The sequence below is a fragment of the Elephantulus edwardii genome, unplaced genomic scaffold (assembly GCF_000299155.1).
Source record: "Elephantulus edwardii isolate Elephantulus edwardi_28Jun2011 unplaced genomic scaffold, EleEdw1.0 scaffold00218, whole genome shotgun sequence".
In the NCBI taxonomy this organism is placed as follows: domain Eukaryota; kingdom Metazoa; phylum Chordata; class Mammalia; order Macroscelidea; family Macroscelididae; genus Elephantulus; species Elephantulus edwardii.
Window position 1 is genome coordinate 3,844,511 of NW_006399968.1, and position 19,242 is coordinate 3,863,752.

Below are 19,242 nucleotides of genomic sequence, written 5' to 3' on the forward strand. Positions count from 1 at the left end.
CTCTTCTGACATCCATTTTGGTCTTTTCTTCCTCTTCTGTCTTTGCAATGACCGTTTGCACTCTTCCTGGATGATACCCTTGATATCCTCCTAGACTAGTCTTTTAAAAAACACCTCTACATACAATTGAACCTTCAGTCAGTTAGCAAACAACACCACTTACATATACTTCCTAGGGACTTCCAAGTTGGCCTCCCCCCACACCAAGACCACTGCTGTCAAGTTCAAGGTGATTCTGATAGCAACCTTCCATCAGGTTTCTGAGGCTGGTTGGTTTGAGAAGACTGTCCATCTCTTTCCTGCCGAGTAGCTTCTGGATTCAAACCGCTGACCTTTCCATTAGCAGTGTAACGTGTAATCACTGTGTCACCAGACTTTCTTTTAACTTGGCTTGTTGTGTCGTTCTTATGTACCATTGAATCAACTATGACTCAGCACAATGGCTCTGACCCATGCCCTATCCTGAGCCAGTCTTACCTTCTCTGACACAAATAGCCCCATACATAGCCAGTCACTGTGTCAATTCATCTCATCTAGGGTCTTCCTCTCCTGCACTATCCCTCTATCCTTCCAAGCATGATGTCCTGGCAACATGTCCAAAGTATGTCAGATAGAGCTTCAAAATCCTTGCCTCCAAGAAGCAATCTGGTTTCACTCTCTCTAGGACAGATCTGTTTGTTCTCTTGGGAGTCTATAGCATGTTCAACACTTTTATCCAGCACCACATTATTATTCTTCTTGGCCTAGCTCTCTTAATTTCTCATTCCGTGAAGTGTCAAATATTTAAGGAGTCCAGATGAGGAGTGTTTGGGAGAGAAGGAAGAACACATGGCCTAAGAGGCAGGTGAACTCAAGATGCATTTCATTGTATGTTTAAGTCCAAATTTACTCACATTTACTTGCTAACAACTCCCACTTAGTAGAGAACACATTTTCCATGCTGAAAACATAGACAACTTAAAGTATTTATTGACAATCTCAAAGATGATATAGCCCTCAGAATGAAATATACCTCAAAATGTTGAAAACAAAATTCTCACAACTGGACCATTATGATAGATGGAGAAAAGATTGGAGTTGTCAAAGATATCATTTGACTTGGATCCATAATTCATTACTATGGAAAGAAGAGTCAAGATATCAAACAATGTATTGCATTGGGTAAATTTGCTGCCAGGGATCATTTTAAAGTATTCAAGCATGAGACTGTCAATTTGAAAACTAAGATGCTTCTAACTAAAATCATCTCGGAAGTTTTGAGGAAGTTGGACAATGAATAAAGAAGGTTAAATCCACCACCAATAATCTTTTTAAAGTGCTCAAGGGCAAGGATACCACTTTGAAGACTAAAATGCTTCTGATTCAAGTCTTGGGGTTTCAATTGTCTCATATGCATGAGAAAGTTAGATAATGAATAAGGCAGCCTAAAAAGGAATGGGTGTTTTTGAATTGTAGTGTTGGTAAAGGATATTGACATTTTGTGGACTGCCAAACGAACAAACAAGTAGTTTCAGGAAAAAGTGTAGCCAGAACTCTCCTTAGAGGTGAAGACAGTGAGACTGACTTCTTGTCCCATGCTTTGGGAATGCTGTGAAGAGGATCAGTCCTTAGAGAAAGAAAGATCATGATTAGTAATGTTATGGACCCGCTACAAGAGGAAGAACCTCAATAAGATAGACGAATCCAGTCACTGCAACAACAGGCACATGCACAGCCATGACTGTAAGGATGGTGCAAGGAGAGGCTCATTGTACAGGAGGTTGCTGAGAGGGAGGCCAACTCTGTGGGACTTTGCCAGTCGGGACAGTTGTTCTTCAAGGTATTATAGAAAAAAGAACTCAAACGCCACAGAACAGAACAAAAACCTAGTCGGGGAATTAATTCTTACATTTATTAGTTCCAAATCCTGAGAGTCTACAATAATCTTGCATCTGGGTGGCTGATTGATTTTGTTATAAAGAGTTTGGAGGAAATATGGAAACTATCTATTTTAATGTTTTGTTTTCTTTCTCAGTTTGCAATTTTGGAAAACAATTTAGTGAAAAAAGCACACCATTTTTTGAAAAGTCAAGAGAACAAAGATGAAGCAGGGTAAAATAAATCAGGCAAACTCATGCAAGCAGAGCCTTATACATTGCTTTGGGAAACTCTTGTTGAGACTGTGTATGTGAGAATACCCCTGTCATGATGGTATGTTGTCGTTCTGTATCATCTCGTTGGAATCAACCAGAGCTGATCCTCCAGTGGGTTTCTAGAGGCATGGGAGGAGACGGTCCATCTTTTTCTCATGATGGATTCAAACTGTGTATCTCTGAATTGCCAGCACAGTTCCTGACTGCTAAGCCACAGAGTGGCTTATGTCATGATGTATAGTTGATGTTTTTGTTGGGAGCATCACCAAAAGATGTTTAAAACCTCCAGTTTCTTTTTTACTATTTCTCAAGCTCTCTACCGGAGGTCATTTATGTCAGCCTCCCAGTAAGGAGAAGATGTTGACTATAAACTTCATAGTCTGTATATTAGGAGTTACTGTGACTGGAGCCTGGGAATCTGCCCTTTTATTCTCCCACTTTTGAGATCTATATAGATATATATATATAGAGATATATATAGAGAGATATATATAGATTAGATATATAGATATATATAGATTAGATATATAGATATATATAGATTTATATAGATTAGATATATAGATATATAGATGTATAGATATATAGATACATAGATATATAGATACATAGATATATAGATACATAGATATATAGATACATAGATATAGATATAGATACATTCATCAAAACCTCATTGAGCTGTGCACTCTGTACCAGGAACAATTCCTGGCTCATTATATGTGTAATCCATCAACAACCCAGCTCATTGCTGTTGAGTTGGAACTGACTCATAGCAGGTTTTTGAGGAAGCTATAAATCACACTGGAAGAGATTTGGGAGGTAGGATCCTGCTCTTGTGTGACTCTGAGAAAATGACCACATAATATTCATCAGGTCTCTGCTCAAAGATCATAGAGCAGAGACCTGGTGAATCTCATATTGCGGTTTTCTCAGAGTCACATGAGTCGTTCACAGAAAAATCCAAAACCAGAACTCTGGTCTCCAAACAATGAGGACCACCCTCTGCTCCTGTGTGGCTGTTGGCTGTTACTGTCCTGTCCCAAATACTAGAGGATTCTCTGCATGGCACCAAGAGCTAAGCACTCAGCTTCTAGCTAAAAAAATCAATCAATCATCATTCAACCAATCAATCAGTGGTGCTCAGAGATATTTAAGAAGAAAGGTCTGAGTTCATGCTTCAGAAAGCCCATAACCTTGCAAACTCAATGGAACACTTCTGTTCTACATCAGGACAAGTATGTCGTATGAATATTAAGACATAGCAGAACATTTGTTGTACAATTCAACAAACCCCATGATTTGGTTCACAGCTCTGGTCTTTGTACTGTGAAGAGTCCATAAACTGAGAACTGGACTAGCTGTCAGTCCTTTGAAACCTCTCACCTCTGTTTTTTCCCTGGTGGCCATGGGACAGCTGAACTAGGCATTCTAGCACAACACCAATGGGCACATGAAGCTGGGAGCACGCCGGTTATGCTGGAGGCTCCACACTGCTCCTCTCCGTCACATGCAAAGTCCTACCCTAAGCGGTGGCTGCTGTGAGGAGCACCCACCACATGCTGGGGCTCCAAGGGAATAACCTGGATCAAGAGATATCTTGTCACTAAAAATATGATGGGATGTTTAGGATGGCAGACAATTCTGTGTGGCACACAGAGACGTCACTGAGCCCCACAGTGCTTTCGTAGAAAAACCACAGGGTTGTACAAGACAGGTGATGAGTCCTAGGTTGAACGCTGGACTTCTTTGTTAGGCGCTGTCACATTATCTCTGATTCCTTCGTTATAAGACAGTGAGATATTGCCCAGTCCTGTGCCATTTTCCTGACCAGCCACTGTATAATCTATCCCACTTCCTAATTTTTAATAACCCTTTGCTTTACAAAGCATGAGGTCCCATCAGATGATGTGCCCAAAATAGGCAAAATAAAATCATACACTTTATTAATAATAATGTATCAATATAGATTAATCCGTTGTAATGACTGTACCACTGAAATGCACAGATGTGCAGTGGGGAGAGAATGAAGGGAATGCCCTGCGTCCTCTGACCTCAAACATCTAAAAAAAAAAGTCGATTAAAAAGTGCTATTAGCATCTTCTGAATGGGAGGAGATTGTGTGGAGAACAGCACAAGGTTGGTCCTACCCTCAGGAACTTGGTTCAAGTTTACGGCTACATATTAAGTATGTTGGTAAACAATAGCCATGTTGTCATGAGAGTAATTGGAGTGGTTTCCAGTGCTCTCCAGGAATCTCCTAAAGACAGGACTTCTGAGCTAAGCCTTACAGACTTGGAAGGAGCTGTCCTTTGAGGACCTAGCAGACATGACCAGCAAGGAGGCCTGTGGTGCTGGAGAATGACGGGGCGTGAAAGCAGGAGACAAAGTCAGTTGAAATGGGCTTTGTGAATGACTGGACTATATTCTATCCCTACCAGGAGGCACTCCAGTGCTGGCTCACAGATTCCTGGTGGTACAGGGTTGGGCACTTGGCTACTAATCCTACAGTCACTCTGCAGAGGGAAGATGTGGCAGCATTCTTGTGTAATGCTTGTGTCCCCCAGGGAAGTGCCGGGGTGCCTTCCTCACGGCCTCTACATGAGTCAAACAATTTCCTGGGAACAGTTAGCTTTTCTTCTTCTGTGCAGGGAACAGGACAGCCAGCTGGAAGGCCACACCTCTCTGATGGTCTCAACTCACCATCAGCTCCCTAGGGGGCACATGGCCCATCTCCGCTTGACTTACAGCCTCTCAAAGCCCCCTGGAGGGTCAGCTACAGGTTGGTTCTGACTTGACAGCAATGAATGAGTTTGAGATGCCATTCAATAACAACTATCTTTTACTTTAAAAATATTAATACTAAGACTGGCACTATCTCTGATGTTTATTATTATTATTATTAAAGTGATTTTTTTCAAACCAGATACTGTTTATGTCTCTTTTCCTGCTTATGGGCTCCTCACAACAATCCATTAAGTTAGGCTCTGTTGCCCCAAGTTTTCAGAAAAGAAACTAGAGTACAGAGGATTTAAATAAGTTTATTCAAGCCCACATAGTATCAAGTAGGGGAAATGGGATTTGAACTCAAGCAATGTGGTTCTGGGGGCATGCAGAGGAAGTAGTCCAGGTCTTCTGGTGGGAAGGTGTCATTCCTAGAGGGCAGGTTATGAAAGATGAAACCTAAATAACCAGAGCAATGGGATTACGTGCTTCACACTTAAGCACCACATTCACACAAGAAGCAGTCTGTCTCCATGGTAGAGAACGTGGCGAGAGCTTTCCAGAGCAGATGGTAGCTGGTCTGTCCTGGAGGGTGCAATGCCATCAGAGAGTAAAGGCAACAGGAGCACTCCCCAGTGCACACACAACCCAGGGAGCAGGGAGAGGAGACTCACTGCACTCCCTACCTGGCCACAGAAAGAGCATGAGGGGGAGGTGCAAGGGTTGAGAAAGGCAGGGCATGAGGGATGGACATGAATGGCCCTCAGGGGCCAATAACATTGGCCTGTATTCTGCTAGGGAGAGCTCTGAAGCAGGGGGATTTTATAAAGAACACTCTAGCCACAGAGTGGAAGATTCTCTAGGTTGTCTAGCAGGAGGGAGACAGAGAAAGAACCAATCTTTAGGCTAAATGGGGACTCTGAATATGGCTCCATGGCTGAAATTGATGGTGCAAGAGGTCATAGTTTTGACTTCTTTCAGAAGTAAAGCCAGAGATAAGGACTCCAAGGAATGTGGTTTACGTAAAGGAACTGGAGAACAAATTCAAGCCTTGAGTTATAATGTTGAAGGGTTCAATGGGCAAAATCTTGAATGATGCAGGAAACATTAATAGAAGATGGAATGAGTACACATAGTCACTGTACCAAAAAGAAGTGGTCAAGACTGCACTATTTAAGGGAGCAGCATGTGACTGACAATGGTAATGAAAGCAGAAGTTCAAGCTGCACTGAGGCACTGAAAAAAAGTAAGTCCTCAGTGACTAATAGGATACCAACTGACACGTTTCAACAAACAGATGTGCTTACTAGTCTATGCCAAAAAATTTTGAAGACAGCTACCTGGCCAACTAACTGGAAGAGATCTGTGTTTATTCCAATTTTCGGAAATAGCAATCCATCTGAGTGCAGAAATTCTTGAACAATGTCATTACTGTCACTTGCAAGTAAAAGATATTGAAGATTCAGGCAAAAAAAAAGTGGCTAGAACATTACAGCAACAAAGAACTGTCAGAAGTTCAACTGGATTCAGAAGAGGCTGTGGAATGAAGAATATCACTGCTGATGTCAGATGGAAGCTGGCTGAAGGCAAAGAATAAAAAAAAGATGCTTGCTTATGTATCCATAAACCAAGAAGCAGTTGTCCAAACAGAATAAAGGAAGACTGTTTCAGGAAAAGTGCGTGGCATTGTTGTATCCTTTCTCCATATGCTGAGAAAATAAGTTTTAAATGCTGGATTAAGTGAAGAAGAATGTGACATCAGGATTGAAGGAAGACTCATCCACAACCTGTGTTATGCAGAAGACACAACCTCTATTACAGAAAGTGAAGAAAATTAAGGCACTTGTTGAAGAAGTTCAAAGACTTCAGCCTTTACACAGACCACATCTCAACATCAAGGAAGCATAAGTCCTCATCACTGGATCACTAAGCAATGTCATGATAGATGGGGGGTGGGGGGGAAATCAAAGTTATCATCTACTTCATTTTTTTTCTTGTACCCACAACCAACATGCATGATAGCAGCATGCAAAAATCAAGACACGTTGCATGGAAAAATCTCTCCAAAGTGCTGATGAGCCATTACTGTGTTCTCAAGATGAAGCTGTGACTGATCCTAGCCTTGGTTGTCAATTGCTTTTCATGCAGCTGAAAGTTGGACAATGAATAAGAAAGACCAATGAATGCCTTTGAATGGTGGTGTTAGTAAAGACCAGTAAATATCCGTGGACTGCCAGAAGAACAACAAAATCCTTGTTGGAGGAAGTGAAACTTAGAGGCAACAGTGATGAAACCCTGACTCACATACTTTGAGCATGTTGTCAGAAGGGGCTAATCCTTGGAAAAAGACATCATGGTGGAGGGATAGAGAAAGACTGTTAACAACATAATCAATATGGTGGATGTCAATGGCCTTGAACACAGATGAGATCATGAGAATGGCACAGGCTAGGTCAAGGCTCAGTCCCGGTGTTCATGGGGTTGATATGCTTCAGAGTCAACTTGATCTCACCTAACAACAGTTAAAACCAACTCATAGCTGGCCCTCCAGCAGGTTTTCAGAAGCAGTACGTTGGACAGGAGGACACTACTCGTCTTTCTCCTATAGAGGGACTGGTGGATTTGAACCACGTAGCTTTGGGTTAGTAGTGCAACTCCTTACCATTAAGCCACCAGAACTCTATCACAACGGTGGTGACAACTCCGAAATATGTGGGGCCATAGTGAATTAGAATTAACTCCACGAGACCAGGTTACATCCACCAAACTGCTATCAAGGTGATTTGTTTTGGTCAGCAGGAGGGCGTATTAGTTGTTTGTACTACTTTTCTAGAAAACTTTCCAGTGATAAATGGAAAGCTTAAGCAGTGAAGAAGGTGAGCCCTTTGGTTTTCTACATACTTGACTGAGAAACAGAATGTGGTAAGAATCACCAGAATGGATTATATATCCATTATATTTACATGTAATTATGTATAAAATGATATATCCACAGCATGCTTATAAGCTGGCCTCATGCATCACATGGAATTAAACGAAGATTAAGGTTCAGGATTATAAGAAGGACAGGCGGAATACAGGTTTGGGTGTGAATCCAACAAAAAGCCTTTCGTTTTGTTGAAGAAAAGTGGGTAAATAATGTATAATGCATTGAAAGAGATGAGGGAGAGAACAATTTCAAAGCAATATGTGATAGGGTTGTTGTTGTTGTTATGTGCCGTCAAGTCACTTGTGACTCATAGCAACTCTATGTACAATATCCCTAAACTGTGCTCTGTTGTGCCAATGGCACCATCTCCGATACACCCATCCCGATCATCCCAGTCACTGAATCAATCCACCACATAGGAGGCCTTCCCTTTCTGCGCTGTCCGTCCACCCTACCAAGCATGATGTCCCTCTCCAAGGACCTATCCCTCCTTGCAACATGCCCAAAGTATGTTAGATGGAGCCTTAGAATCCTTGCCTCCAAGGAGCAGCCAGGCTTAACCCTTTCCAGGATAAATCTGTTTGTTTTCCTAGCAGTCCATGGTATCCTCAATATTCTTCTCCAGCACCAAAGCTCAAAGGCATCAATTCTCCTTCTATCCTCCTTAGTCATTGTCCAACTCTCTGATGCATAACAAGTGATAGCAAAGACCATGGCCTGTATCAGACGCACCTTAGTCTCCAAAGAGACACAATTGCTCTTCAGTACTTTGGAGAGGTCCCTAACAACAGACTTTCCCATGGCAGTACATCTTCTAACTTCCTGGCTACTAGTGCCGAGAGTGTTTACTGTGGAGCTAAGCAAACTGAAGCTATGAACAATCTCAATCTCTTCACCATCCATCCTGATGCTGCCAATTGGTCCAGTGGTGAGAATCTTTGTCCTCTTGACATTGAGCCTCAATCCATATTGGAGACTGCAGTCCTTGACCCTCTGCAGCAAGCGCTCCAAGTCCTCCTCAGTTTCAGCAAGCAGGATTGTACCATCTGCATATCGCAGATTGTTGATAGATCATCCACCAATCTTGACCCCACATTTCTCCTCATAAAGCCAGCCTCCCGGATAATCTGTTCTGCATACAGGTTGAAAAGGTATGGAGACAGGACACATCCCTGGCGTACACCCTTCCCAATTTTGAACCATGCTGTGTTTCCTTGCCCTGTTCTGATGACTGCCTTTTGGTCCAAGTATAGGTTTCGCATTAGCACGATCAGGTGTTCTGGGATTCCCATTCTTCTCAGAGTCAGCCACAGTTTGTTATGATCCACACAATCAAACGCCTTTGCATAGTCAATGAAACAGAGATAGATATTTCTCTGGTATTCCCTGCTTTCAACTAAAATCCATCTAACACTAGCTACAATATCCCTAGTACCATGACCCCTTCTAAACCCAGCCTGGACTTCTGGCAGTTCTCTGCTGATGTGTTGTTCCAGTCGTTTTTTGGATAATCTTCAGTAGAATCTTGCTTGCATGTGAAATTAATAATATTGTTCTATAGTTTCCACACTCCTTGGGTCATCCTTCTTTGGGATGGGAACAAATATAGATCTCTTCCAGTAGGTTGGCCAGGTGGTTGTTCTCCAGATTTCTTGGCCCAACTTGGTGAGCACTTCCAGGGCAGCATCTGTTAGCTGAAATATATCAGTTGGTATACCATCTATTCCTGGGGGCTTATTTTTTGCTATTTCCTCCAAAGCAGCTTGTACTTCTTCCTTCATCATCATAGGCTCTTGCTCATATGTTGTTTCATAGGGTATTAGAATTCAGGTTGCACAGTGGAGTGCATTCAGGGTGGGGGGTGGGGGGAAAGGACGAGGGGCGGGGGAATTGTATACCAATGAAGAAGTTTAACTTTTGCATTTTGAAGAGAGAGGAGCCGGGGGTTGGGGGGCTGTAGAGGAAAAAAGTGCAGCAATGAATGAATGGAAATAAAAAATCTCTTTAAATGTTCATTAAAATTTAAAAAATTTAAAATGTAAAAAATCCATTGTATGAAAACGTAGGAAAAATAACCTGGGGAGGAAAAGTCTGGGTGAAACCAAGTAGGACTGGAAAGGTCCATTTAAAGCATTTGAGTTTGAGCAGAGGGCAGGCAGGAACCTGCACATTGAGGGGTAAGGTAGAAATGCGAAATCAAGCTTATTACCTTCAAGGTGCCTTATCTTCCTCCCACGCAGCGGGTGCGGGAAGTGAACCACCGACCTTGTCATTAGCAGCCCAGAATGCTGTGACTTCACCACAGGGCTCCTTGTGTTTAGTGTCAGACAAATTTGAGGACATCTTATGGGGCTTTAAAACCACTCAGGTCATGAAGGAATAGAGGAAGGAGATAAAATCAGGGTGGGAAAAGGATTAAAAACAATGCATGCAAAAGATCACAAAAAGCAATCGGGAAAGGCTTTGGCATGGTGGTGTGAGGAGTCAGGAGTGCCAGGAGCACAGAAGCTGTGACAGAATAGCCAAGGCGGGGGAGGTGTTGGTTTGGGGATGAGGAACCTAGAGTTTGATACACTTATATTTAACCCACAAGAAACATCTAGTCCAGAAAGAACATTCTGAAGTAATAGAGAAGATTAGGAAAAGCTGCTTAAAGGAGCTAGTGTTTTGTAAAGAAGAGTCTCAGTGAGAAAGAGGGAAGTTCTCAATGAGATAGACTGAAACAATAGCCACAATGGGCTTAAAGGGACCAATGTTCAGGAAGACCGGGCAGGCCCTGGATATGTCTCATTCTGTCATACACAGTGTGTGATGGCTGATGTTGGGTGTTGGCTAAGCCATGATTCTCAGTGGTTTGGCAGACACTGTGGAATCACCTTCTGTTTCACAGTTTGTTGTGAGCAGCTCTTTAGTTGGGAGAGAGTCTCCTTGGGGGTGTGGGTGCATCCCTCGTATAAACAGATATTTTGGCCAAGCTTCCTCTCTAAATCGTGTGTGTGCATGAGCCAGCAGCCTGCTTCCTGACCTACAGATTTGGGATTCATCAGCCCTTGCAATCAGGTGAGTCTGGAAGAACATCTAGCCTGTCCCTTGGCATACAGATTTGAGACTTGCCCACTTCCAACAGCTGTGTGAGCCATTTCTCTGAGATATGTCTTCACTGATTTTACTCCCCTAGAGGACCTGGTTCACACAGCTGAGATGGTGAGGATTGCACAGAATCTGGCAGAGGCTTGTTCTGTTATGTAATAGGGTTGCTATGGGTCAGGTTAGCTCCACAACATCTAACAACAGCAACAACAGAGGACTCAGCCTAAGAACACTGCCCTGCATTAGAGCCTACGTAGCAATGCTAACAGGAATAAACTGACGAGGTACAGAGAAACTGCTCTGACAGCTAGGCCGGTGCTGTTGTGTGCCCTCGAGTTGGAACTGACCCTCCAGCAGGTTCCCAGAGACAGTAAATGGCATAGAAGGAGATTGTCCATTTTTCTCCTGCAAAGTAGCTGGCAGATTTGAACTGTTTGCCTTTGATCTGAAAGCTCCTTACCACTAGGCCTGAGTGTTAAGAAGACGGATAAATTCCAGTTATAGGGATTAGGGAGAGGGTATGGGAGGATACTAGCTATGTTGAAAAACAAAGTTGCTGGATGACAGTTTAAATAGGAGCACAAGCTCACACAGCAAAGTGCAGGTTCTAGTGGGAGAACCTGGGCATCACTCTGGCAGGAGGATATTGTGTGCAATGTGAACTAGTTGGAGTTGAATTAGAAGCAGAATCTAGGGCCAGATGTGAAAGCTCTTTAGTGCTAGGTGAAGAATGTCAATCTTCAGTCATGGTCATTGAAGTCTGAACTGGGGCCCAACATCGTTACAAGGTGGATTGGGGGATGTACTGGTGGAGCTTGGTGAAAGAAAACAGAATTCCTGCCTGAGACATGGGCAGTGAGGGTTTCATCCAGACCTGAGATGGCAGAAATAGGGAATAGGAATCATTTCAGAAAGATAAATGAGCTGGAGTGTTTAATAAGATGAGTTATTGGGCCAGAGGATAGGTAAATGGCCCACCCCTAATTCATGGTGTGTCTCTGAAGCACAGCTGAATGTGTTGACTTTGAATTCAGTGGGGCTGGCCAATCTTGAATATGTCTCAGGGTTAATGATTCACATTTTCTTGATTCCAAAGGTTCAGTTCTCATAAGCTATGGCTATAGATTGTACTGAAGTTTCTGCCTCATACTCAGAGGGTAGTAACCGATAAAGTCATGCAGGGATGGCAGGTTAAGGGTCAATACAATTGAATTGTGGTGTAGAAAAAGAGTACAAATATTCTAAGAACTTTCAAAAGAGCAAACAAATCTGTCTTGGGGAAGTGCAACCAGGGTGCTCCTCAGAGGCAAGGGTAGTGAAACTTGACCTCACATATTTTGGGGCATGTTGTCAGACAGTGCCAGTCCTTGGAAAAAGATAGTATAGGGAAGGTGGAGGGTCAACAAAAGAGAGGAAGACCTGCAACGAGACGGACTGACACAGGACTACTGGCCGTGAGCATGTCAGAGGTATGAGGATGGTGCAGGACAGGGCGAGACTTGAATCTGTTCATAGAGATGTTATGAGTCGTAATCGACTTGATGACACATAACAAAAACAACAATTGGCTGAAGGACAATGAAACACATTCCTCCAATAGTTCTAGAAGCAATTTTATTGAGTGAAAATGTTTTCTGAGATGTAACAAAAGTTTGCTTTCAATGACCTTGAAGGAAGCTGGACCGCCTCCATGCCAGCCATGAACAGATGGAAATGTGTGCACAGACAGCAAGAGAAAAAAAAAATATGTTGAAAGCTCTTGAAAAATCCTATCTCCTGCCTGTGTCAGAACAAGTTTCAGCACAAGATCACGCTCTGGGCTTGCATAAACAATAAGAACCTGAGCTTATTATTTCTGAGAGACAAACATTCTACATCTTCTCAGAAGAGTGTGTGTGCGTGCTGATTTTTCCATAAAATTCCTGGGAATTTCCATCTTAATTTTGAGTCTTTGGATCAAACAAGAAATTTGAAGTCTGTAATTTGATGTAGTTCAAAGTACTTCTATGATAATTACAAACAAAGAAAAAAATTTCAAACAGAATAACAACCTGGAATAATTGTCACAAGAATCTCTGTTACTGTTTTTCACCAATAGCCTCAGCAATATTTTTACTTCTTCACACACTCTTATTCATAGGGTCGCTATGAGTCATCTATAACTTGATGGCAGTTAACAACAACAACAACAATGCATTCCCAGAACCTCACTGCTTCTTCAAAAAGAGATGAAATCTATTTCCCTTCACTCAGGGAACTTTACAACTACCTTAGCTAACAGGACGTGGTGAGGGTGAGAGAGCATCTGTATGGCCATACCATGAAAGATGAGTGACTTACTCTCCTGACAAGTCACCTTTGGTGCCCAGGCACCATATTGTGAAGAAGCCCAAGCTACATGGAGAGGCCATGTGTGTTCTAGTCAACAGCATTAGGCAAGGTCTTTGCTGGCAGATAGCATTAAGTCCAAATTATGAATAAATTAACTTTCAGAGGGAATTCAGCCCTCAGGGTGAAACCAACCCCACTGAAACCAAGTGGAGCAGAGACAAGCTGTCCCACCAAGTACTTATTTTGAACATGATAAATAATGTTATTCTAAGACATTAAGCTTTTTAGTTATTTGCTTTTCAGTCATAGTAATCAGAGCAGAAAGCCTAACAAGGAAGACAGTGATTTAAGGGTAGAGATATGTGCTATGTGTGGGGCTGACATTCCTGACTTACAGAGACGGAGTCAGAACAGAAGACACTAGAAGAAGAAGAGAAACGTATCAAGCAGTCCAGGCCATGGGGACCTGTAGTCTGGCAGGAATGTGACTTCTGTAATCCAGGGGATGACTCTTATGGAGCAGAACATCCAGAGCACAAATAAAGACTGAGCAGAGACACCTGAAAAGTGGAGGTGCCTGGCGACACCCCTGAGTAGAAGCCAGGGTTAGTTAACGAAATGTCTATTTTTTCATTATTATTATTATTAGTTTTAATGAAAGTTTACAGAGACTTTGGATTTCCATTCATTCATTTTTGCACTTTTCTCCCTGCCCACCCCTCCCCCAGCTCACTCTTCTGTTTGAAAAGTGAATGAAAAAGTCTTTCATTGTTATACAATCCCTCCCCCCAAGTCCACTCCACTATGCAGCCTTCATTCTGGACTCCTGTTATGACAATAATACCGAATTATATATCTCTTTTAAACAGTTCTCTTCCTCATCTATTTCAGTGCAGTATACATTATTGAACCCATCTTTCTCAGTCTCCCACCAACCTGTTTTACAACGGTGACACTATGCAATATTTGTCCTTTTGTGACTGAGATACTTCACTCAACATAATGTCCTCCAGGGTCACCCATTTTGTATAATATTTCATGAGTTCTTTGTTTTTCAATGCAGCATAGTGTTCCACTGTGTGAATATACTAGGGCTTCTCTATCCATTCATTTGTTTATGGGCACTTAGGTTGTTTCCAACTCTTTGCTATTGTGAACAAAGCCACAATAAACATGAGTGTACATATATCTGGTAACCCAATTACAAAATGGGGGGAAAAGCGTGGAAAAAGTTTCCACAGAGGAAGACATTCAGATGACAAACAGACACATGAAGAAATGTTCAAAATCATTGGTAATAATAGAGATAAAAATCAAAACCACAATGAGATAACATCTCACCCCAGGAGCAGTGGCAAAGTTTAGCAGTGCAGCAAGCAATAAATGTTGGAGAGGATGTGGAGAGCTGGGAATGTTCATGCACTGTTGGTGGGACTGTAAAATGGTGCAACCACTCTGGAAGGCAATTTGATGTTTCTTCAAAAAGCTGAACATAGAAACTCCGTGTGGCCCAGCCATTCCATGACTAGGAATATACTCCAAGGAGATTAGAACAGAGACACAAGCAGAGATCTGTACGCCAATGTTCATAGCAGCGTTATTCACCATCGCAAGAACATGGAAACAGCCCAGATGTCAAACCACAACCAAATGGATTGAGAAATTGTGGTACATTCTTCCCAGGTTCTTTCAGTATTTCCTGAATCATTCCAGTTTTGCCCGTAAAATCTCTCAAAATTGCAATTTAAAGCTTTAATTTTTTCCCCCAGTTCTTTCTGCATGAGAAATGCTGATCAAGTGCTTCCCAAGGGCCATCATGCTTAGAAAATCAGCCGAAAAGAAGAAGACCCTCAACATGTCTGCAGCAATAAGCTCAAACGTGTCAAGGATGATGAGGATAGCACAGGATAGGACAGGGGTCAGATCTGTTGTTTACAGGGTCTCTATGAATTATAATTACCTGGATGGTACATAACTGTGGTAACACTTGCAAGAAAAGATAAATATGAATATAAATAAGCCAGTAAAAATAAAGAAGAAACAACTAAATAAAAAATTAAGATATTTATATGCTGTAAAAAATTACATACATTCTTTCCTGAATAAAAGACTTCTGGTCTAGAGGGCACGATGATGGCCTGATGGTAAGAACCTATGGTACAATTCCAGATGCACATGGTTTAAGTCCACCAGCTGCTCTGCAGAAGGAGGGCCATCTCCTCCCTCTACCTCTGAAAATCCCAGCTGGAGGGTTAGCTGTGAGTGGGTTTCTACTCAACAATACTCAACAACAACAATAACCACATTTGCTCTCTATACAATCAGTTTGAGTGGTCAAATACTCATACTCCATAGGAAGTCACAGACATCTACTCAAAACAAGCCTGACCAGTCATTCCTCCCAAGCATCTCCTAACTAAAGTCACAATGTCAAGTCTAGGATTGGCTCAAAAGTCTCCTTCCTGTTCAGTGTTAGAAGTATTCACTTTCTGTGCCCAGAGTAGTCCTGGCCATAGTGTTCTCCTGGTCACGTGGAGTGTAGGGCTATGGTGTAAGCACGAATGGTGTTGTCATCACGATCGTTCGTGTTCTCCACAAGACCCCAGTGATAACCATCTTGAAAGAACAACTTCCTATGTGCCTAATTATCCTAATACCTTCCACACAAGTCAACCACAATGATTCCCTTCTTTTTAAATGAATAAACGGTCTTTTCCTTCTGCTAGGTTAACTTAAAACTCGATCCTCTTTTATTTTTGTGTTTTTAATATTATTTATTTTATTGTTGCATATTTTCTTCTCTCCCTCTTTTATCTCTTCCCCAGCCCACCCTGCAATGCACCCCTTGTTCTAGATTGTTGTACATAATGCCTAATTATATATTATTTTTCAATAGTTCTTCCCCTCATCTGTTCTAATGCAATGTTCATTATCTATCCACTCTATTCCAATTCATCCCCCAATCACTCCATGTCTGTCCTATTTCATAACAATAATGTTATGCAGTGTTTGTCCATTTCACCCAGCATAATGTTCTTGAGGCTTCCCCATTTTGTGTAATGTTTTACGAGTTCATTGCAGTAAAGTACTTAGACCTAAAATGTGTTGAAAAATCCAGCACTTCAACAAAAAAAAAGTAAACAACCCAATCACAAAGTGGTCACAGGATATGAACAGATAATTCACCAGAGAAGACATTCAGATGGCAAACAAACACATGGAAAAACGTTCAAAATCCCTAGCTCTAAGAGAGATGCAAATCAAAACAACTATGAAATATCATCTCACCCCAGGGGCAATAGCCAAGTTCAACAGAGCAGCAAACAACAAATGCTACCAAGGTTGTAAAGAGATTAGAACACTTATTCACTGCTGATGAGAATATAATAGCCACTATGGAAGGTGACCTGACAGTTTCTCAAAAAGTTGGAAATAGAAATACCATTTGATCCAGCAATTCCACTACTGGGAATATACCCTAAAGAAACCAGAGTCACAGCTCAAATAGATGTATGCACACTCATGTTTACTGCTGCATTATTCACAATAAAAAAGGGATGGACACAACTCAAGTACCCACCAAAACCTCTACCCTCTTATGAATAAACATAATATACTTTCCCCACCATCACAAGATAACCGTAAGAGTTCTCTGTATAAGAATCCTGCCTGTTGTTGTTATGTGCTGTCAAGTTGATTGTGACTCATAGCGACCCTATATACAACAGCCCTAAACTCTGCTCTGTCTGTGCCAATCGCACTGTCTCTGATACACCCATCCTGATTACCCCAGTCACTGAATCAATCCACCTCATAGAGGGTATTCCCCTCCTGCAATGTCCCTCTACCCTCCCAAGCATGATGTCCCTCTCCAAAGACCTGTCCCTCCTTACAACATGTCAAAGTATGTCAGACAAAGCCTCAGAATCCTTGCCTCCAAGGAGCAGCCTGCTTTAACCCTCTCCAGCATGAACCTGTTCATTTTCTTAGCAGTCCATCATACATTGAATACTCTTCTCCAGCACCACATCTCAAAGGCATCAATTCTCCTTCGATCCTCCCTAGTCATTGTCCAACTCTCTGATGCATAGCAAGTGACTGCAAAGACCATGGCCTGTATCAGGCACACTTTAATCGCCAGAGAGACACCATTGCTCTTCAGTACCCTGGAGAAGTCCCTAATAGCAGACTTTCTCATCACAATACGTCTTTTAATTTCTTGGCTACTGGTGCCAAGAGTGTTGACTGTGGAGCCAAGCAAACTAAAGCTATGAACAATCTCAATTTCTTCACCATCCATCCTGATGCTGCCAAATGGCCTAGTGGTGACAATCTTTGTTTTCTTGATATTGAGCCTTAATCCATATTGAAGGCTGCAATCCTTGACCCTCTGCAGCAAGCACTTCAGGTCCTCCTCAGTTTCAGCAAGTAGGGTTGTGTCATCTGCTTAACGTAGATTGTTGATGGATCCTCCACCAATCCTGATGCCACAATCCTCCTCATAGAGCCCAGCCTCTCGGATAATCTGTTCTGCATACAGGTTGAAAACGTATGGAGATAGGACACATCCCTGGTGTATACCCTTCCTAATTTTGAACCATGCAGTGTTTCCTTGCTCTGTTCTGATGACTGTCTGTTGTTCTAAGTATAGGTTTCACATTAGCGTGATCATGTGTTCTGGGATTCCCATTTTTTTCAGAGTTAGTCACAGTTTGTTATGATCCACACAGTCAAACGCCTTTGCATAGTCAATGAAACACAGATAGATATTCCTCTGGTATTCCCTGCTTTCAGCTAAGATCAGCTAATCATTGTAAAATGTTTCATGGGTTAATGACCCTACTCCCTCTACATCTCTCTTTGCAAAACACTTTTCCCTAACAAATCTTTTTCTTTGTTTACACATACAAATATGGACTCCTGTGTTGCTATTCTTACTTAACAGTAGAAAGAACCCAATTATAAAGTGTACTACAGACATTTTCTTGACAATGACATTCAGGGAGTAGCCTGGCTATAGCGAAACTGTATTAGGTGAGGTACAGTGTCTTTTTTATTTATGCATACTTTAAAAAAAAAATTCTACTAGTTTATTTAAAAAATTAAAATACACTGTTTTTCAGACCAGATTCTTCCAATTTCCCTCATTCCTGCCTCAAATTGTACAACTCCATGATTAATCCCTCCTCCCCCTGCACATCCTCATCCCTCTACTTCCACCCTGCTTCCCCCCTTGGATCTTCATACTCATTCTACAATAATGGTCTTATACAGTATTTGTCCTTCTGGGACTGAGTTAGTTCACTTAGCATAATGCTCTCCAGCCCTCCCAAGTTACGCAGTGATTTACAAAATCATTGCTCCCGTGTGCTGTGTAGTATTCCATCATATGAATGTACCAATATTTGTCAATCTATTTGTGATTGGACATCTGGGCTGTTTCCATGTTCTAGCTATGGTGAATAATGCTGCTATGAACATTGGTGTACAAGTCCCTGTTTGTGCCTTAGTTCTCATTTTCTCACAGTGTATTCCAAGTAGTGGAATAGCTGGGTCATAGGGAATTTCTATGTTCAGCTTTTTGAGGAAATGCCAAACTGCCTTTCAGAAAGGTTATACCATTTTACAATCCCACCAACAATATATAAGAGTTCCTATCTTGCCACATCCTCTCCAACATGTATTACTTTCTGCACTGTTAAACTGTTACTGGAGTGAGATGGTACCTCATTGTGGTCTTGATTAGCATCTCTCTTATTGCCAGTGATTGTGAGCATTTCTTCTATTAGAAGACATTTTTTTCTGTATCTGTTAAAGTTCCAGATATCTTCCTCTGTGAAAATATTTTCAATGGTTTTTGCCCATTTTGTAATTAGGTTGTCAGTCTTTTTCTTGTGGAGGCCCAGGAGTATTCTGTCAGCTTTCATTATGAGACTCTTGTCTGAGATGGTATTATCAAATGTTTTTTCCAAGTTGGTAGGTTCTCTTTTCACCCTATTGGAAAAAGTTTCGGGTTTTTTTAAGTTTTTTTTTTTT